This window comes from Periplaneta americana, chromosome 1 (assembly GCF_040183065.1).
Source record: "Periplaneta americana isolate PAMFEO1 chromosome 1, P.americana_PAMFEO1_priV1, whole genome shotgun sequence".
NCBI classification, from domain to species: Eukaryota; Metazoa; Arthropoda; class Insecta; order Blattodea; family Blattidae; genus Periplaneta; species Periplaneta americana.
Genome location: NC_091117.1, coordinates 46751424 through 46770523, shown reverse-complemented (window position 1 = coordinate 46770523; position 19100 = coordinate 46751424). Strand labels below are relative to the sequence as shown.

The 19100-nt window shown below is 34.1% G+C and overlaps 1 protein-coding gene across 1 annotated transcript in view; it reads left to right on the top strand.

Moving 5' to 3' along the window:
• Nucleotides 1–10066: 10066 nt before the first annotated feature.
• Nucleotides 10067–19100, top strand: part of LOC138695079 (leucine-rich repeats and immunoglobulin-like domains protein 2) — a 623017-nt gene continuing 613983 nt past the window's right edge. Inside the window, exon 1 of the mRNA XM_069819464.1 lies at nucleotides 10067–10322. The gene's annotated coding sequence lies outside the window, so the exon portion shown is untranslated. The remainder of the gene's footprint in view (nucleotides 10323–19100) is intronic.

The following is a 19100-nucleotide window of genomic DNA, read 5'->3' as shown; positions in this document are numbered from 1 at the left end:
TGTACAATGGCTGGAGAGGGCATCCTGCGCGTATAAGACCCTAAAACGGCCTCTGGCTCAAAGCCAGTAAAGTCAATAAACAACAACAACTCCACAGCGATGGACTGCAGACCCCTTACGTCAGAAGAACTTGTACCGGGTCTTTCATACATCCATGAAACACTTTAGAAATTCACCACAAATAAACTGAGCAACGGTTACTACATTATTACACAGAAATGTAGATAAATTCTACACCCTTCCTGTTACGGCAAACATTTAGTAGCCGACAGTCCATTTCATCCCACACGCGTGTCAGCATATTACGATCGGTCAGTGCTGTAGCCGCGGTGATACCGCCGCGAAGTTCCTGAAGGTTAGCGAGAAGTGCAAGTACAAAAACAATGTCCTTCACAATTACCCACAAGAAAAAATCGCAAGATTTTAAATCCGGAGACTTGGGTGGTCACCGCACTAAGGCTTCGTCTTCTTGTCCACAGCGTCCTATCCAACGTTGTGATAAATCTGTGTTGAGATAGCCTCATTGTGGAAATGAGACGGACAGCCGTCTTGTTGAAAAATGTAATTGTCACAGGCTTTTTCCTAACAAAACTTGGAGAGTTTCTCGTTCTATCGGTATAAGAATTACAATTATCCGTTCTTAGTTCATTTGTGGTGAATTTCTAAAATGTTTCACGGACTTATGAAACACGGTGTATAAGAGATAAAAGGTCGGTGTTTGCTTTTCTGCTGTTAGAGATGTCTTTGCTGATGGTGCCAGTCCAAGACCTAAATTTTTATCTGAGGTGAGTGTCAAGTTATCTTCTATCTTGTTCTCATATTACTTACTTACAAATGGCTTTTAAGGAACCCGGAGGTTCATTGCCGCCCTCACATAAGCCCGCCATCGGTTCCTAATCTGAGCAAGATTAATCCAGTCTCTATCATCAATCCCACCTCACTCAAATCCAGTTTAATATTACCCTCTCATCTACGTCTCGGACTCCCCAAAGATCTTTTTCCCTCCGATCTCCCAGCTAACATTTTATATGCATTTCTCGATTCGCCCATACGTGCTACGTGCCCTGCCCATCTCAATAATAGTAATAATAATAATAATAATAATAATAATAATAATAATAATAATAATAATAATAATAATAGCAATAATAATTATTTATTTATTTACTGATTAATATTTAATTGTCCTGTACAATAGCCAGGGCCAATAAAAGTTCAGCATAAGACAATTCATTGTAATAATAATAATAATAATAATAATAATAATAATAATAATAATAATACCAATAATAATTATTTATTTACTGATTAATATTTAATTGTCCTGTACAATAGCCAGGGCCAATAAAAGTTCAGCATAAGACAATTCATTATAATAATAATAATAATAATAATAATAATAATAATAATAATAATAATAACAATAATATACCAAGGAAGACAAACGTTTAGCACATTAGTCTCTCCCAGCACGTTCGATTGGCTGTCGAACATGCAGGTTGGCTACAATTCATTTTCATTTTAGTATTCCATACCGTGTAAGTAATAAGTACTTCGTAACAATATATAGGGGAGAGTTGGGTAGTATCGGACATCGGGTAATATCGGACAGTGCGTTTCGTTCATCTACCAACAGATGGTAGTACCTGAATGACATGGTTACGTTTCTGTATGCGACATCACAGAAACGTAACCATGTCATTCAGGTACTATCATCTGCTGGAAGATGAAAGAAACTCACTGTCCGATATTACCCGATGTCCGATACTACTCAACTCTCCCCTACTGAGAAAAAGTTAATACAAATCCTCTAGAAAAAGATGGATAAAGTCTTCTCAATGTGGGTTGCAAGTAAGGCTAGAAATTGTCACCGCGAAAGAAAAATAGCAGATATACAGACTTAATGACTCTCCTAATTACGCGAATTATAAAAATGATGTTGTATGGATTACACAGAGAGATTTTGGTAAAATGAATGCTTGGATGCTGTCTTTTTGTCTCTCCGCCCGTCTTTCCGTGGAAAACCTCACCGCTGTGGGCTTTGCTTCTATTCAATATTTATGAGTTTATTTACATGCGACCTTTCATATTCAGGCAGCAGGGCGCTTTATCGCGATACTTTTGTTAGTTGGCTTTAAGAGAATAAATTATAGAGAAAATTTTCTAAGCTTATTCATATCCCATGATTCTGAGGAAACTTTAACAGATATTTCTATTATTAGATTAATTAATAACAATAATAATTACTCTTGATCTACTGGACTATAAAAATATACTACTGTTATCTATTACACTGCAAAATAATAATAAGAAATAATAATAATAACAATAATAATAATACTATTTATTTATTCCGGCGAGGTTAAGGCCATCAGACCTTCTCTTCCACTTAGCCAGAAACAAAAGAAGCTGATACAATTTGCAGTAATACAAGTTAATGATTAGAGACTAATATTTAAAGAATATTCATGAAAAATTTATACAGTCATACAAGCACAAGTTGAGTAAAATAATAATTTAAAAAAAAATATAGGGCCAGAAGTTACACTTAATGAATATGCAAGCGGTAAGTGAACCAATATTACAAATTCAAATGCAAATTATAACTATACAACACTGAGGAAAATTACATATATACACACATACACACAAAGGGGAATTAAAGATAAATGAGGAAGAAAGAAGACATTTCAGAAAAATTAGTAAAATGTGTACTAACAATTTCTAGGATTACATTATATACAGAGTGTTAAAAAAAAGTATCCAATATTTTAGGAGGTGATAGTATGCATAAAAACAAGAAAATAATGTCTAATAAACATGGGTCCTACAACACATACTTTCTGAGATCTGAACACTTGTTCATAGGAGGTGCTCAATGTGACATCCATTCATGGCAATGTATTTCTCTCCAGTGGCGTAGCGTCAATGTAAGCTAAAAAGCTTAGCTTCCCTAGTTAATAATAATTTCATAATAAACCTGCAGTTTATGGAGAAAATTATTTATTAATTTTAATAGAATTTATATTTACGCGTTAAATATTGTGATGCGGCAGCTCAGGATGATTTGTGATGCAGCAGTAAACAAGAAGCCTGCACACACCAGCTTACAAGCAGACCGGTTTCTTCTGTGTAATCCACCCCGCAGATTTTCCATCCCTTTTAAACTACCCTAGTCGCAAGGCTCGAAAAGAAGCTAGCTTTAACATTTAAAATAAGTAGTTTCCGAGTTATCCCTTTTCGTCAGTTGTGTTCAGTTGAAGTGTTAGTGTGCATTGTGGCTGATATAATAAATAATGAGCGAAATAACAGTTCCTGACACTAATTTACTTGAATTTTTTAGGACAATTGTATTATCAAGACTGACTTACGAACAAAAGTATGATTTAAAAAACAAATGACCGACTCCCTTGCTGTCAATGAAGGACACAACCAAAAGACAGACGCATACTTACGTAATGATACTAATATTGTGATTTCTCTAAGTATGACAGGGAGTGAGCTAATGTTATACGTATACGTGTCTATTTGTTAGAGATATGTGTAAACCGTGAAATCGTATTTTATTACGTATCATTTGAGGTCATGCCTTATTGGTGTTACTTACGATGTTCCAACCAATCTTCGACTGCTGACTTGAAATTGACTACTATTTATTTTAAGACTGTATTTTTGCAATACGTTTTCTCATATTGCATGAAAGACAACTTGAGTTAGCTTCCCCTGCTCAAAATTTCATGCTACGCCACTGTTTCTCTCCCCTACAATATAGCAGATTATCAGAAAACCATACCGTAGTTGATACCCTTGGCATGGAATAGTGATACGTCGCAAGGAATACTGAAAACACAAGTCTGGTTGCGGATATGAGCGGAGTAGGCAAAGATGGTGTTGTAAATTTTCGTATCAGCATGTGTGGGCTGATGAAAATTCCCATGCATTTGAAGAATCAAGGCATCAGCACCGATTCTCAATCAACGTATGGGCAGACCTTCTTGGTGATAGATTAATAGGGTCATACGTGCTTCAACAGAGACTTTCAGGACTTTCTTATTAACGTATTGCCTGCCTTGGTGGAGAATGTGCCATGTCAGCAGAGACTACAGATGTGGTTCATGCACGATGGCACACCAGCACATTTTCTCCGCAATGTGCGTGAACACCTGACGTTGACATTTCAGGACCACTGCATTGGTCGGGGAAGCCCCACACCTTGGCATGCTCGTTCCCTAAATCTGAATCCCCTAGACTTTTGGTTATGGGTACACATGAAGGAACCATGTGAATTTCAAAGAGTGCGTGATTCCTTACGCCAAAGAGCAGAGGAATACATTACCATGAATGGACGTTAGATTGAGCACCTCCTATGAGGAAGTGTTCAGATCTGAGAAAGTGTGTTGTAAGACCCATGTTTATTACACATTATTTTCTTGTTTTGATGCATACTAGCACCTCCTAAAATATTGAATACTTTTTAACATCCTGTATTTATAATTTCAATAAACTAATTACGAGGGTAAGTCGTCATCATCATCATTATCATCATCATGGCTCGGAAGTTAATGATCGAATATAATTTTAAAATGATTCATTACAACGGTGATCGCCAAAAGCTGTGTCGTGACACATGCCCCTGCCTATACTCAAGCCTAACGATGACGTCACCCCCACCCTCTTGTACCCATTTCACTTCATTACTAGCAGGCATACAGGTATCAGCAACGGATATTCACTTGTAATACTGCAAGCATGTATTATAGGATACTATGTTTCTAAATGTATTTTTAAAACTAAAAATAAATACGCAAGAACGTAAATTTTAAGAAGCATGGGAGGAAAAGTTTTTCTTTCGTCCTGATGGCGAAAATATAAAATGCTTAATTTGTTGTAGATGTTAAATGGAGTGTAAAAGAACAATGTACGACGTCATTATTCTTCTCATAATAAAGATTACCACGCCCGTACTTGTAAGTTGAATAGGCTATTTTTTAATAAAAAAACAACAAAAACGATCGGTTTCTATGTCTTAGTCAGGGTAAAATACTTCCCGTTTTTTCGACGTACCTATGTAGTGTAATTGCCAACTTCGGGATCAGCCTGGTAGATTTGTCTAATTTCAAAAATCTGCTAATGTGAAGTACATGTTTTCTTTCATACATGAACAAGAAAAGATATTTCCTTTCATTAATTATAAAACAATAATGAATAGGAGGGGAAAAATAAACGCGGATGAAGTGCATGTAACTAATAAGTAGAAGGATATTACTTTGTTTTTGTTTTCCGCCCACAGTCCGTCTCTGCACTGTCATTCACTGCATTAACTGAGAGATACCCAGTCAAACCCTCTCTTTACGATAGTGGTGTGCGGGTTGCATTCCTATTACGTCACTACTTTCTCGCGTTTGGCAACCATTGCATTACAGATCTTAACTCTCTGAATATACGATATAAAAGTGGAAAAAAATTACTACCACACTATGTCCCAAGAATCATGGTGGGGTTTCAGAGGATTATATTTCTTTTAATGAATAGAGGTAGAAATATATTAGTGCCAGATGAAAATAGAACTCTCAAAGTTTTTCGTCTGTTAGTTTGAGGCACTGAAGGAAACAAAAGACGGTAACAATCTAACAAATGCAATAATTTTCATTGCTACAATTAATTATACAAGATGGATGTAAAAGGAAAAGAGCAATGTGTTTTGTGGCTGGCAAAATTTGAATCTGTGAGTCGTGTATGACGTGAATTTCGTCACGTATTTAAGGAGTTAGGTACAGTTTACAGAAGTAAAATTTTTGGAAATATTCAACATATTTTCCTCCATTACTGTATGTTGTACAATAATGAAAATTTGTATGTGTAAAACACTGTCCTCCTGCTACATGAAAAAAAAAATATTTTTTTTTACGATTTAAAAAAATTATTTATATTTTATTTTTTCAAAATTCATAATGGTAGTTGTTCATTGTGCACTGACGAAGCGTTTCCCTCATAACTCATAAACTTGTTAACTTTTTCATGTTCTCTCTCTTTTATTTTATTGCTTAAACTCATGTTTACAATATCATGCTCTTTCAACTACGTTTCTTAATAAATATATTTTTTTTTATTTTGTGTTAGAAGAAAATACTGATATTTGACCATTTATTATGAATTTATTTCTTATCAGACAATCTATGCAAGTAGAGAAGTGATCTTGCATCATATTGTAGATATGACATGCATAAATACACACAAAAAATTTCATCACAGAATGTTGGACAGTTTTTTAGTTATGTGGAAAACGCTTCATCACTGCACAGTGAACTAAATTTTGAAAAAAAAAAAATGTAAATATTTCCTTTTAATTATATAAATTATTTTTTTTCATATAGCAGAAGGACAGTGTTTTACACATATTATTTTCATTATTGTACAAGATACAGTAATGGAGGAAAAAATGTTAAATATTTCCAAACTTTTACTGCTGTAAGCTGTACCTAACCCCTTAACGCAGAATCATCACACGAGAATAACATTCGTCGATGGTATAAACAATTAAAAGAGACTGGAGAAAAAGCATCCTGGAAGACCATCGACAAATGATAAAACGGTAGAATCCATGGAAAGAGCATTTGTTCAGAGTCTAAAGAAATCAGTTCGTAAATGTACCCGACAATTAGACTTCCGAAAAAAAAACAGTTCATTGAGCTTTTAAGAAACGTCTTAATCTGACTCCTCATAAACTTCAACATTGTGAGATGCACTTGATCCAGATGATTATCACAACAGGTATGAGTTTACTGTGGATACGCTTAATGAGTCACAGTTATTTATTTAGTGAAAGTTATCGAGGTAATTTCAAGGTCAACTTAATTTTCGAGATCCCAAACTCTTTTCATTCAGATTCTGATTTTACGCACAACGACAAACACGTTTTGACTGAAATACATTTTTTTATAAACTATTTACCTCATGGAAACAGCACTTTTTGACCCAGAGACTCCCAAACAATATACACTTCGTGTAGAACGCTTTTAAATCTTCAAAATTCTCAAAGGAACGGCAAAAATCGGAGTGAGGCAAGTGATCAACAGGCTTCGAGCTCACATAGATCCTTTCTCTCAGTCCAAATTTCCCTTGGTAAAGACGCGTTTTGGCGTACCTTATAAAAGCCTCTCCTCCAGTTTCGTCATAGATATTGAAGTTTCTAAATAAATTAACAATAATTTGTAGGCTATTAATGATGAGTGACTATCCAGGAATATTTTCTGCGATGTACTTGTGGGTCGCATGACGGAAGCCGGTAGCGCAGCTGCGGATAGGAAAAGCGCTGCTCAGCAGTAAGTTTTTAAATCTGTAGCAATGTGCTATTGATATGAATTTTATTAAATAAATTTTATTTTTTTACTGTATTCCAGGAACCTTAGAATAAAACGAGGGATGTTTAAGTCACAAAAAAACTTGTTTTAAAAATTACGTAATTTCTCCGTTAGTCAATTTTTTGTGTTATATAACTGCAATAAAAGCCGGATTACTGTAAGAACACTTTCCCTTTCCGCAGAGAATCATACATAATAAGTTATATTAAGGTGAACTGATTATCTGAGTTTCGTCTGATTTTGAAATATTTAATATTACGTTCAGCATTTTAAATTTCTAAAAACAATAATTATGCATAGTCACAAAAAATTAACAGCATGTATGTATGTGATGAAAATGCTTTCGTAGCTGTTAATTACAATGTTACAAATTTCATTACTACAAGTTTATTATTTCAAAGTAATTAATTATTATGGGCGTAATTAAATGTACAGTGTGTGTATCAGGCTTAAAGGTATGAAGTCAAAGGCTTGGTTCCGTACACTACAGTAACAGTTTCACAAACAATGCACGTTCCATTACGTATTTTTTGGGCATTAAGTTCCTCAACTTTGGAGGCGCACGAAGGTCAAAGGTGAGCGTGAAGGATGCCACTACAAAAGTGTTGCTCCCAAGCAATATTTTGATAAGATACCATGTTACACAAAAGTCTCTTGCCAAATGGGGAAGACCGTATTATTGTGAAATGAAAAATATAAAATCATGACAAAGATCCATGATATGGATCACGACAAGGACAAGGACCACGACAGAGGGCACGATAAAGACAAGGACCATGACAAAGACAAGAAAAAGGACCACGATAAGGAGCACGACAAGGACAAAGACCACGATAAATGTACTAAGTGCCTATTTTTCACATTTAATTTTATTCTGCAGTTGTAAGAGAGAAAGTAAATGATAGGTTTGGAACAGAAAAAATTTACGATTGATTCATGACAGCAATATGGTAGCGAAATATAATGTAATGTGTCTTCTATTTCATATTTTGTTTACCTTGTAAGTTAAAGTAACAATTTTCGATAAAATTGCTTGTTTCTGATTATCACTGTCCTTAGTTTATCCAACAATAACAATGATTAGTTTTCTGGATTAGCTGATGAAGTAAGAAACATTAGCTGTATACGTGAAGACGAAAGAGATTTTTACCTTTAGAGACTCTCTGGCTCTTTGCTTATTACAGTCGAACTTGTCTAGTTCGAACGTTTTAAATTCGAAATCGTGAATACTTCGAACTTTTCTTGTGGTTCCTTGACATTTCTAGGCCTATATAATGCAATGTTAAAAAAATCGTCTATAATTAGGTGTTTTGTCCGGCAATTCGAAGTGAAATCCAAAGAAATTCAGTTCCGAAATTACGAAAATTAGCTAGTCCGCAATATACCGCGAGCTGACTTTCGCTCATAACTTCACATGAAGAAGATGAACCAGAACACCCCGAGAATCCACTGCCTACAATCGCCAAAGCCATAGATCATATTCAGGAATTAAGGTGTTAAGTTAGACGACAAAACCTGAGTGAAACAATTTTCCAATCGCTCAATAAACTCGAGGAATTTCGTATGAATCAACGATTCAGTGCTAAACACAAACAAAAGTATAATTGTTTTTTAAACTTTGAATGTCCTGTATTTTGTTAATTTCGTATAACATCTTGAATAAATACTTTTATATTACACTGAGATTTTATACAAGATGTTCCTGTTACGAATACCATGGGGGCTCCATAAATTTAGTTAGCTGGTTTGGACAGTTTCTCTCGAAAAACTTTGGTATATTTCAATCAAAATATCTTTGGCGTAGAAAATAAGGAATAATTGAAATTTGACTGAATCGAAGTCTTGGATATTTCGATTTTTTATGGTCTGTTCAACTTTGAATTAACCAGGTTCGACTGTATTAGGTACTTTCTTTGTCAATTCACAAGTGTTGTGGTAGTGTGTTACAAGTATCTACGACGGCGTACGGACAGTGTTGTTTTGGAAAGTTTCTCATGAAAAACTTTGGTATATTTCAATCCAAATATCTCTAGCGTAGAAGATAAGGAACAACGGAAATATGACTGAATCGAAGTCTTGGATATTTCGATTTTTTATGGTCTGTTCAACTTTGAATTAACCAGGTTCGACTGTATTAGGTACTTTCTTTTTCAATTCACAAGTGTTGTGGTAGTGTGTTACAAGTACTACGTCGTACAGATAGTGTTGGTTTGGAAAGTTTCTCTCGAAAAACTTTGGTAGATATTCAATCAAAATATCTCTGTCGTAGAAAGTAAGAAACTGAAAATCGATTGAATCGAAATCTTGGATATTTCGATTTTTTATGGTGCGTTCAACTTTGAATTAACCAGGTTCAACTGTATTAGGTACTTTATCTATTCATAAGCATTGTGGTAGTGTGCTATAAGTACTATGCCGTACGGATAGTTTATTGTTTACTAATACATGAGATGCTCTATATTTGGCACTGGCAACAGACACAAAACAGGTAGATGACAAAATGTAGTAGCGAAGTTGGATTTAGGGGGCAGCAGAAGATGTGACCTCAGGACTGCAGTATTGACCGACTTCCAGTAGAATAAGGGGGTGAAGGGGTTCGGTGGGGGACACAGAGGTGCCGCAAGGTGGATAGTGGCAGATAGTAGTAGCTGAAGCTTTAGAGAATCGCCGCAAGGCGGCACTGAAGTGCGAGTTGGAGAGGTGGCGATGTCGGGATAGCGGGTAGTGGGTTGGTAGGGTTGCGTACAGTCGGTTCAGACGCGGGAAGGCGTCGAGCGTACCGTCTTCGTCATCGTTGTCGGTATTGGTGTAGATACACAGGGAAAGGAGACGTCCTAGAATCACACAGAGGGAGCATCTGACCGGGAGAAGCGTGCTGACTCTACTTGAACAGCCGACGACATTCGCGTCCGTGCGATGGCAGCGACAGGAAGTCGTAGTAGCGGCGTCTGCAACTAACCTGTGAGTAATGAAAAACATTGTTACTTTGTTCCCACCAACGCCTGTTGAGCTCTGGTCTGCAGTGTGGGGTTAAGTGAAACTAATGTAATGCGCTGTTGCATACGACACAGGCGTTCAATCACACGAAAACGGCGAAGAGATTTCAGTGTGTCCCAAAAGTAGGAAAAATATTTTATGAAATAAAAAAAAGCGTCATATGAGATAGGAATATAAATTTTATAAATCACTATACTTATTATTTAAAAACAGAGTAATTGCAATAATAAGTATGATAAAATTTATATTAACAGAGTGATATTTGATTCGTGATAGATTGAATTACGATTAAAAAAAACGCGGCAAGAATAAAACATTGTTAAATTCAAGACAAGTCAAACCTTATCGAAAATATCTTATTAATCTTGATATATTAAGCTACTCATTTAAACTTAATTATTCTGAAAGAAATAATGCGCCTTAAAGAAAGATAATTTCCTTGTAATGAATTATCTTTCATTTCCGATATACCCAATTATTATTATAAAGATATACGGCGATAAATAGGTATTATAATATTCGGGAGTTCACTGTGGTCAAATCGATTATCAATGAAAACACTCATCATCTGAAATTGACAGGTTTGTTTTCAATTTTGTCACACAATTTAAAAGTGAAATCGTAGTTAAATACCTAATAATGTGTTTAATATAGTGTGTTGCCTTGTATTTGTCATAATATAATATTGTCATTATGATATCTAGACGCGGCAAGAAAAAGTATATTAGACTATGAAATTCAGAATTTCAGCGAGGATTTAAAATACGCTAAGAATTCTGAAAACTGTGTAATAAATTAAAGAAATAATGAAAATAATGATTTTCTGAATTCCTTCATAGAGTGCGTAATTTTATTGCTTACACATTCAATCATATATAAAGAAAGTGCACAAAACATATACATTTACATATACATGTATCACGTTTAGATTCCAGAATGATACATTTATTTATTGAAAAAAAAAAAACTTCACATTTCAAATAAAATGTGTGTATTAAATAATGGTGTCTAAATTAGAGATGAAATATTTACCAAATACTTCAAAATATAATTACCGTGTTTCGTAATAATTTTAAATTCGTCTGTATTAAATTCTCAGTTTAAAACAAAGACGAGAGAGGACAAAATAATACGTTCAGAAAAGTTATTCGAGTTCAAAGGAAGATTAAATGTTTCAGTGCATTTAAAAATAATTTTAATTCAAATGGTTAGCAATAACACGTCTTAGGGAATTACATATAATAGGAACAAGTACCCATGCAATGTTTAATTTCTAATTTAAGTTTAAAGGAATAAAGCGGGTGAAGAATTAGCATATAATTAAGTTCGTGATTTCTACGTCACCCGACATAAAGCAAAAATATTAATTAAAAAAAGACTAATTATAACTTAAAACGCTGATGCTGTATACCACTGTGTAATTTAAGGATGCAAATATAATACATATAAAATAGTATATAGAGTTACTTAAATGTCATGTCAAGTTCTCTAACTTTATTAAGTAGTATCCTAAATTTACAGAAAAATAATAAATTAATAATACAATATTGTAGGCCTTCATAAAAAGGGGTTTATGTTCACAGAAAGGTCTGTTTCAATTGTCTCGTTCTTGTTGCTGATGTAAATTAAATAAGCAGCAATTCAAGGTATTTGTTCCAGCACACTCAAAAGATTCAGATGTCTAGATGGATTAAAACATGGACCCTGCAGTTTTTCGTCATCGTGAAAGCTTGTAAAAAATTGAAGAAACCGGTTCCATGGCAGATAAAAACGTTCTAGTATACTAAGTCCATAGAAAACGTATTCTCAGAAATTCGTTTAGCCTGTATGTGAATAAACCCCACTTTTTATGAACAGAACTGTATTACAATTATTCTCTATTTTTTAACAAAAAGGACTTTCAAATCTCTCGTAACTTTTAAATAAGTCAATATATCAGGCAGAGCGTAGAAGTGTATGATTTATGACAAAATTTTTCTTGAATAATAAAAGCGACAAAATAAGCTACCGTATCATATTTAAAATTTGAATGAAGCACAACCAGTGGAAATACTGTATTAAAATAATATAAGTAGTTTATGTAGTACGTAGTTTATTAATGATAAATTAGATTATCATTTTAAACGAAAAGAGGGGAAGAAAATTTCTACTTTTAAATTCAGAATTTCAGTTTCAAGATGGATATGTGGAAAATTATTGCATTAAATAAAATAAACTTGAAATTATGTCAATAACATTATTTGTTCCCGTAGTATTCGTACATAAACTTTGATTTTCAAAAGATTTACGTACAAATTGAAAAAAAAAATCATTAAGATGAACTTGCGTTTTATTTTCCTCACACTAAACTACTATACAAGGGACAATCAATAAGTTTCCGGACTGCAACACACTGGATACAGGAAACGGAAAAGTTATCTAGAACGAGGGAAACGCCTGATACATATACTAAATGCATCACTTGAAAGGTAGTGAAGAACACTAGTCATAAGGCGTACATAGAAATTCCAGGAAAATCGCAGTAGATTCTTGACATGTTTGCACAAAATCACGTGTAGAAGCTCGGTTCTTGAAGACAATCTGACGCTGTTTGATAGACTCAACAGGCATGGAAGCAATGATCTTCAGTGACACGCGCATGTATATTTAACGGTACAATAAATACAAGTGCAGTCCGGAAATATATTGATTGCACCTTGTAAGTGTAATATAAATAGTTTTACAAATCTTTAGTTTTTAGTGAAATGTGTTTAACTCACGGGATATTTTATTCATTTACGTAATTCAGATAATGGAAACAACAAGACACAATTTATTATTACGCCACTTTACGTTTTCATTCACTGCACTAATAACGACATTTTAAGGCTATTCAAATTAATTTTCATTTTTATATTTAGAAATAAAGAAACATTATTGATTAGATCCCTTTGCGATCCCCACTACCATACCGGTACTTCAATCCATTCGGAAAAAAAAAGAAACAAATCCCTGTAAAATCGAAAACAACGATACTTTTAGTGAAATCCAGTCGACACCCACCCAACTTCTAGTGTACCTACCGGTAACTGCAAGGCGAGAAAACGAAATCTACAAATCTATTTTTCAATTCTCTTTGATTTCATAGTCTGGCCTTCGTTGCTAATAATTCTTTTCGAAGACCTTTGAATAATAGTTTAGGCCTACAAGGCCAAGATATAATCGACGGATTTTGAAAGAAAGTTCATTTCTGGACGACATCATTTAACAAAAATAAATTTGATTCATTCCAGTGTATTTAAAAAAGAGTCAAGAAAATTTTAGCTAAATACCGTATGCTACGACAAGTACTATTTGTTTTGTGGACATAGAATTAAGTTTGTACAATTTTAAACAACATTCTTTTTAGCATTTTCCGGAAAAAAGAAACTTAAAAAAATTGTGAAGTAGCAGAAGAATAATGAATTTATTTTTAGTCAGTTGCGATCAACTGGCTGGAATTCCAAACAATATTAAAGAAAGACTCATTAAAATATGTAGTCAACCTAATGATGAAATGTTGAATGTATAATTTTTTTCCAGAAGAAGATAACGGACAAAATATATATTACCATGAATTTTGACAATTTCTGTTTGAAGACTTTTATGATTGCCACATGAAAATTTATAGTGCCATTTAATATATGTAGCTACGTTTGCCTGGAGGTTTCGGAAAGTTTTCCTTCTCTTTTAATGTTTACACTTTTCAAGATCTGACACTGTCCTCATAAAAATATCAATCTCAATGTTAAAAAAAATCGGAATGCAAATTTAAAATAATTACTGTATGAAACTCAGTTTTTTTACGTACAAGGTACAATCGATATCTTTCCGAAATGCACTTGTATCGTTAAACATACATGCGAGTGTCACTGAAGATCTTTGCTTCCATGCCTGTTGAGTCAGTCTATCAAACAGCGTCAGATTATCTTTAAGACCTGAGCTCCTACACGTAATTTTGTGCTAACATATCAAGGACCTATTGCGATTTTTCCTGGAATTTCTCCATGTACGCCTCATAGCTATTCTTCTTCTCTGTCTTTTAAGTGATGCATTTAGTATAGGGTGCAGGCGTTTTCCCGGTTATTGGTAATTTCTCCGTTTCCTATGTCCTGTGTTTTACCTACATTCAGGGAAGTCCGGTAACTTAATGATTGCCCTTTGCAAATATGTCTTGCTCTAGGGTCATTCGAGAAAAAGTGTAAGACATGAAAATGTGTTCGATTCAGCGCTGCGCCAACTTTAACTGTGAATTTTTGACAGGTTTACGCGCATATGATTGTAAAAAATGAAGGCGCTTGCAGCTTATTAACAAGCTTGAGTTTGCATTTTCGTATGTAGAGACAGTATCATGACCGTCCTTGATAACAAATCATTCATTTCCTTAAGGCGATGCGCCAAGTACTGAAATTTCTAAAATACACAACTTTTAGTTAGAATGTTGAAATTTTTACTGAATATGCATATCAATATCATAATCACATATTCTAAATTTCAATCTTTTCTCATGAACACTTTAAAAAGACTTCAACTTATTTTGTTGAGACTTGAAAGCAATGTGAAAATGGCGCTCAATGGGTTGCTAGCCCAGAGGTCTATGGTAGTGAAGCGTGGACTGTGAAGAATAAAGATGTCAATAGAATAACAGCAAGTGAGATGAGGTTCATGAGAGCAACAGCTGGATATACTCGCTGGGATCATAAAAAATGAGGACATAATGCAAGAACTTCAAATATAACCCATTATGCAGTTCATCAGCAAATATCAGCTTCAGTGGAAGGGTCATCTCGAACGAAAGGATCGATGCAGAATTCCAAAAGCACTGTTTCATTACCATCGGCATGGCAAAAGATCTCTAAGTCGTCTGAAGAAGAGATGGACTGAAAATTCTAGTTTGAGACCGTAACAGTCCACTCGGCTTAATACTTGTTAGGAAGACGACGACTTATTTTGTTTTTGTTTCCTTAATTTTCTTAGTGAAAATTCTATTTCTAAAAAAAATTATTATTTTTTTAATATGATTTTTTTTTCTTAAAGGTAACACTACATATTGTGTAACGAAGCATTAGTAATGCCTTACTCTAATTTGTTCATTGTATAAAAAAAGATTAACTTCTTCAATGTTCAAACATTAATAAAATATAATACTGCTATATGTATAATTCTGTAGTAACAAAACTATGCTGAATACAGCCAATCAAATGCTCCACTTCACAATAGAGATATTAATAAGTATGACAAGTTAAATTACTCTAGCTTTAACGACTAAGAAATAAAATGAATACTTGTCGTTGTCTTTTCTGAGATAATTAATAAATGAAACATTTTGGTGACACATAACTCGTACATTAACACAATTTATACCAAATTATATAAAAGTATACTTATAATTAAATTATTGGGATACGATTTTAACGAAAATATTCCTCATGAAACCGTACATTTTTAGTGCGAAAATAAAAAAAAATGATACAATTTGTCACAAATTCTATTATTTTCAGTAGCGCATCGCCCTAAATATGCTTAAGAATAAAAACGTATTTATGTCAATGTATACGAGAACCGTTGGCTCTACTGCTACGTTTTATTCAATTATTTAATGATGCTGAAGATGAGGAATCGCAGCGGAATTACCTCACATTCGCCTTACAGTTGGGGACAATCTCGAAAAATCACAAGCAAGTAATCAGCGCAATCGGGAATCGAAGCATACTCGAGCGCAGCTCCGGATCAGTAGGCAAACGAGCTACCACTTGAGTTAAACCGGTGGCTGATTCAATTCTGCGACCGTGCAATGCATGGAAAGTATACAAAACTTTGTTAATATCCCCTACTTTACCTATCGTCCAGCTTGAATTGAAAACGTTGCTACTCGCAATAAAACATTTCCATTATTTAACTACTATTTTAAACCTTTGCAGCACAAATTAATTTCTTAAGTTTTTCATTTCATGGATCATAACAAGACTTCGATCAATTTTTTCAACATTTTAATTCTGCACACAATTTCAAAACATACTGTAGGTGGCACCTCTATGTATACTCAAGAGGTGGTTCCTGGGTGGAATATCTGTGCCATAAAATTGAGAGAGAAAGAAAACGGTGGCTCTTCTGTAGAACCACTATGCTGCAAAGAGTTGAGGTTTTGGTTAGTCTGCAGTTGCTATGCTCAGTAAATTGCCAGAACATGCACACGTTGTACATTTTAACAGATTTGAAACTATCTTATAACGTTGGCTAATAGAAAACTCCTTTTATGACAGAGGCAATGGCTCTCACAAATTTGACAATTCTACATTAATTCCAGCCTTATGAAACTGAAACAATTTTTATTACACATTACAGCTCATACGGACATGAAACACACACATGTTCATTCTGTTATAGGCCTGTAGAGTAATTTATTAAGTAATTAACTTTGTGCGAGATCGTGCGTATTTGCTTGCTTTCCGCACAAAACCAATAAGCGGTAAGTGTGAAATACCACATTCAGTATACCCAACGTAACACACATAACAATTTCCTTATTCTTACCGCTTAAGCGTCATATTCATTTTATTGCTTTAGGCTTTTAACATATTATTTTTAAAGACGTTCAATATAGTAATAATTATAAATTGGAAACTTACCACTGCAATTTCACCTAAATTGCACTGTTAATTATTGTTTTTAAATATTTGAAAAAATTAAGTAAACTCTACAACACCACAAAAGTTACTGCATTTGTAATGCAAGTAACATTAAGGAAGCCGTGAAAAAATCAACAAGATTCCAGACTCATCATAGACTGGGAAAAAAAAAGACAGACGTATATCACGGCCTGCTGCAGTATAGTAAACACAGAAAACATTTTATAGGAACAATGTTGAAGATAGATATATTTGTTTTCCAAAGTTGCCGTCATTGAGCAGAAACAAAGATGGAGATTTCATTGCAACTAATTAGAAATTCCTCTTTCAGGTATGTAATAAACGATCAACTACGTTTCGCTTTTTCAATCTTTTCCTCGAACATGAAAACGTCAACATACCGCTCTTGTAACGCATATTACTATTCTTATTGTATTCTATTGACATCGTATAAATAGTGATCCATGTTTGACAAATGAAATTATTTTTCCTTAAAAGAATTCTTCTATTCCCAACACATGAATAACAAAACTGACATATGATTTTTGCATTTAGAAAGCAAGTTTTTGAGAGAAAAATATTCAACGTTCTAGTTTTCTCATTTTTAGTTTTTCTAACCAGTACAAGTTCAACAATTGATGGTCACAATATTTTAGTTAATGAATGAATGAATGAATGAATTAATTAATTAATTAAAGGGAAGTCAGTTCAATTACAACATATGTATGAACTTCAGTGCAAAATTTCAGGTCATTTGAAGAAAAACTTTATTCACTAGAGTACTTTGAAATCTAAAATGGGCTGAAAATCAGAAAATTGATATAACGATTGGTAAATAAAAACACGTACGTATTTATCTTAAATTGACCAGCTCCTTATATTGGAGCCCAAAAGTGAATAAACTACAAATTACGAAAGGTGAATCATTACACTTAAAAATAAAGAAATAAATTGTCATTTTTTTTTTTAGATTTTTTCACTGTTCTACAGATCCATTAGAGTCTTAAAGGGTACTTCGCCTTTTTTGTAAACTGAAATATTTTTCAATAGCGTACAATATACTGTCAATTTTTTTTTGTTTCTATTTCATTTAAATTGTACTTGTTCTGTGTTTGCAGTTTGTATTTATCTTCGTTGCTATAGTTCACAACAGTGTACTGCGTCACTCTCGATGCCCATGACATTAAATACAATATACAAATACTCTCACAATAATTTGCTTTAAGTAACATTCTATGATTTCCACCACCAATAAAAATAATTATGCATGCATGAAGCCGTTTACTTACAGAAAGAAACATAGCTATTTATAGTACACAACATTAATATTGTTTTATAGTACTAAAACTACTCTCAAATCAGAATAAATTGTTTCTGTAAGGCGCAATATCACGCCACCTGTGGTTCACAAAATCAATTGTTAAAATCTTCCTTTCCCATCCCCTCGGAACTACCTGTTTTCCACCCCTACTTCCCCAGCCTCGAGTGTCGCAAAGCTGAGTCCCAAACTGTGCCAAACACGCTATTTCATGCGCACAATTCCCTGATAAACGGACTTAATACATATTGAGTATAGACAATATCCGTGCAATAATTTAGGACAAAGGACGGCAATGTACGACAGGAGCCCAGTTGTTAATGGCACTCGGAAGTTCCAGTTAGAGAATGCAGAGAGACAGAGACAGAAAATGATAGACGGGAATATTACGCAAGAGAGATGTGGTAGTCATTTCATGTCACGTGTATCAGTTTGCTATATCGTTCATAAACAATAGCCCTACTCATAGCTTAGAGCCTTAGCGACATCTGTGAATTTGTCAGTTCATTGCTTCCTCTTATGTGATTTATAGGACAGAACAGAAAAGGAAATAAATAGAAGGATCTCCCTGTCCTGGAAGGTATTTTGGGCCCTTAAATTCATTATGCTTGACAAAAACTTAAGCAGAAAAACTAAAATACAGGCACTGGAGACCTGTGTTTATCCTGTACTACTTTACGGCTGCCAAACATAGTCGCTAACAGGAAAACACAGGACCAAACTACTGGGTGTTCATTTCAAAGTGTGCCATGACGTCACTGTTGTTGAGTCACCGAT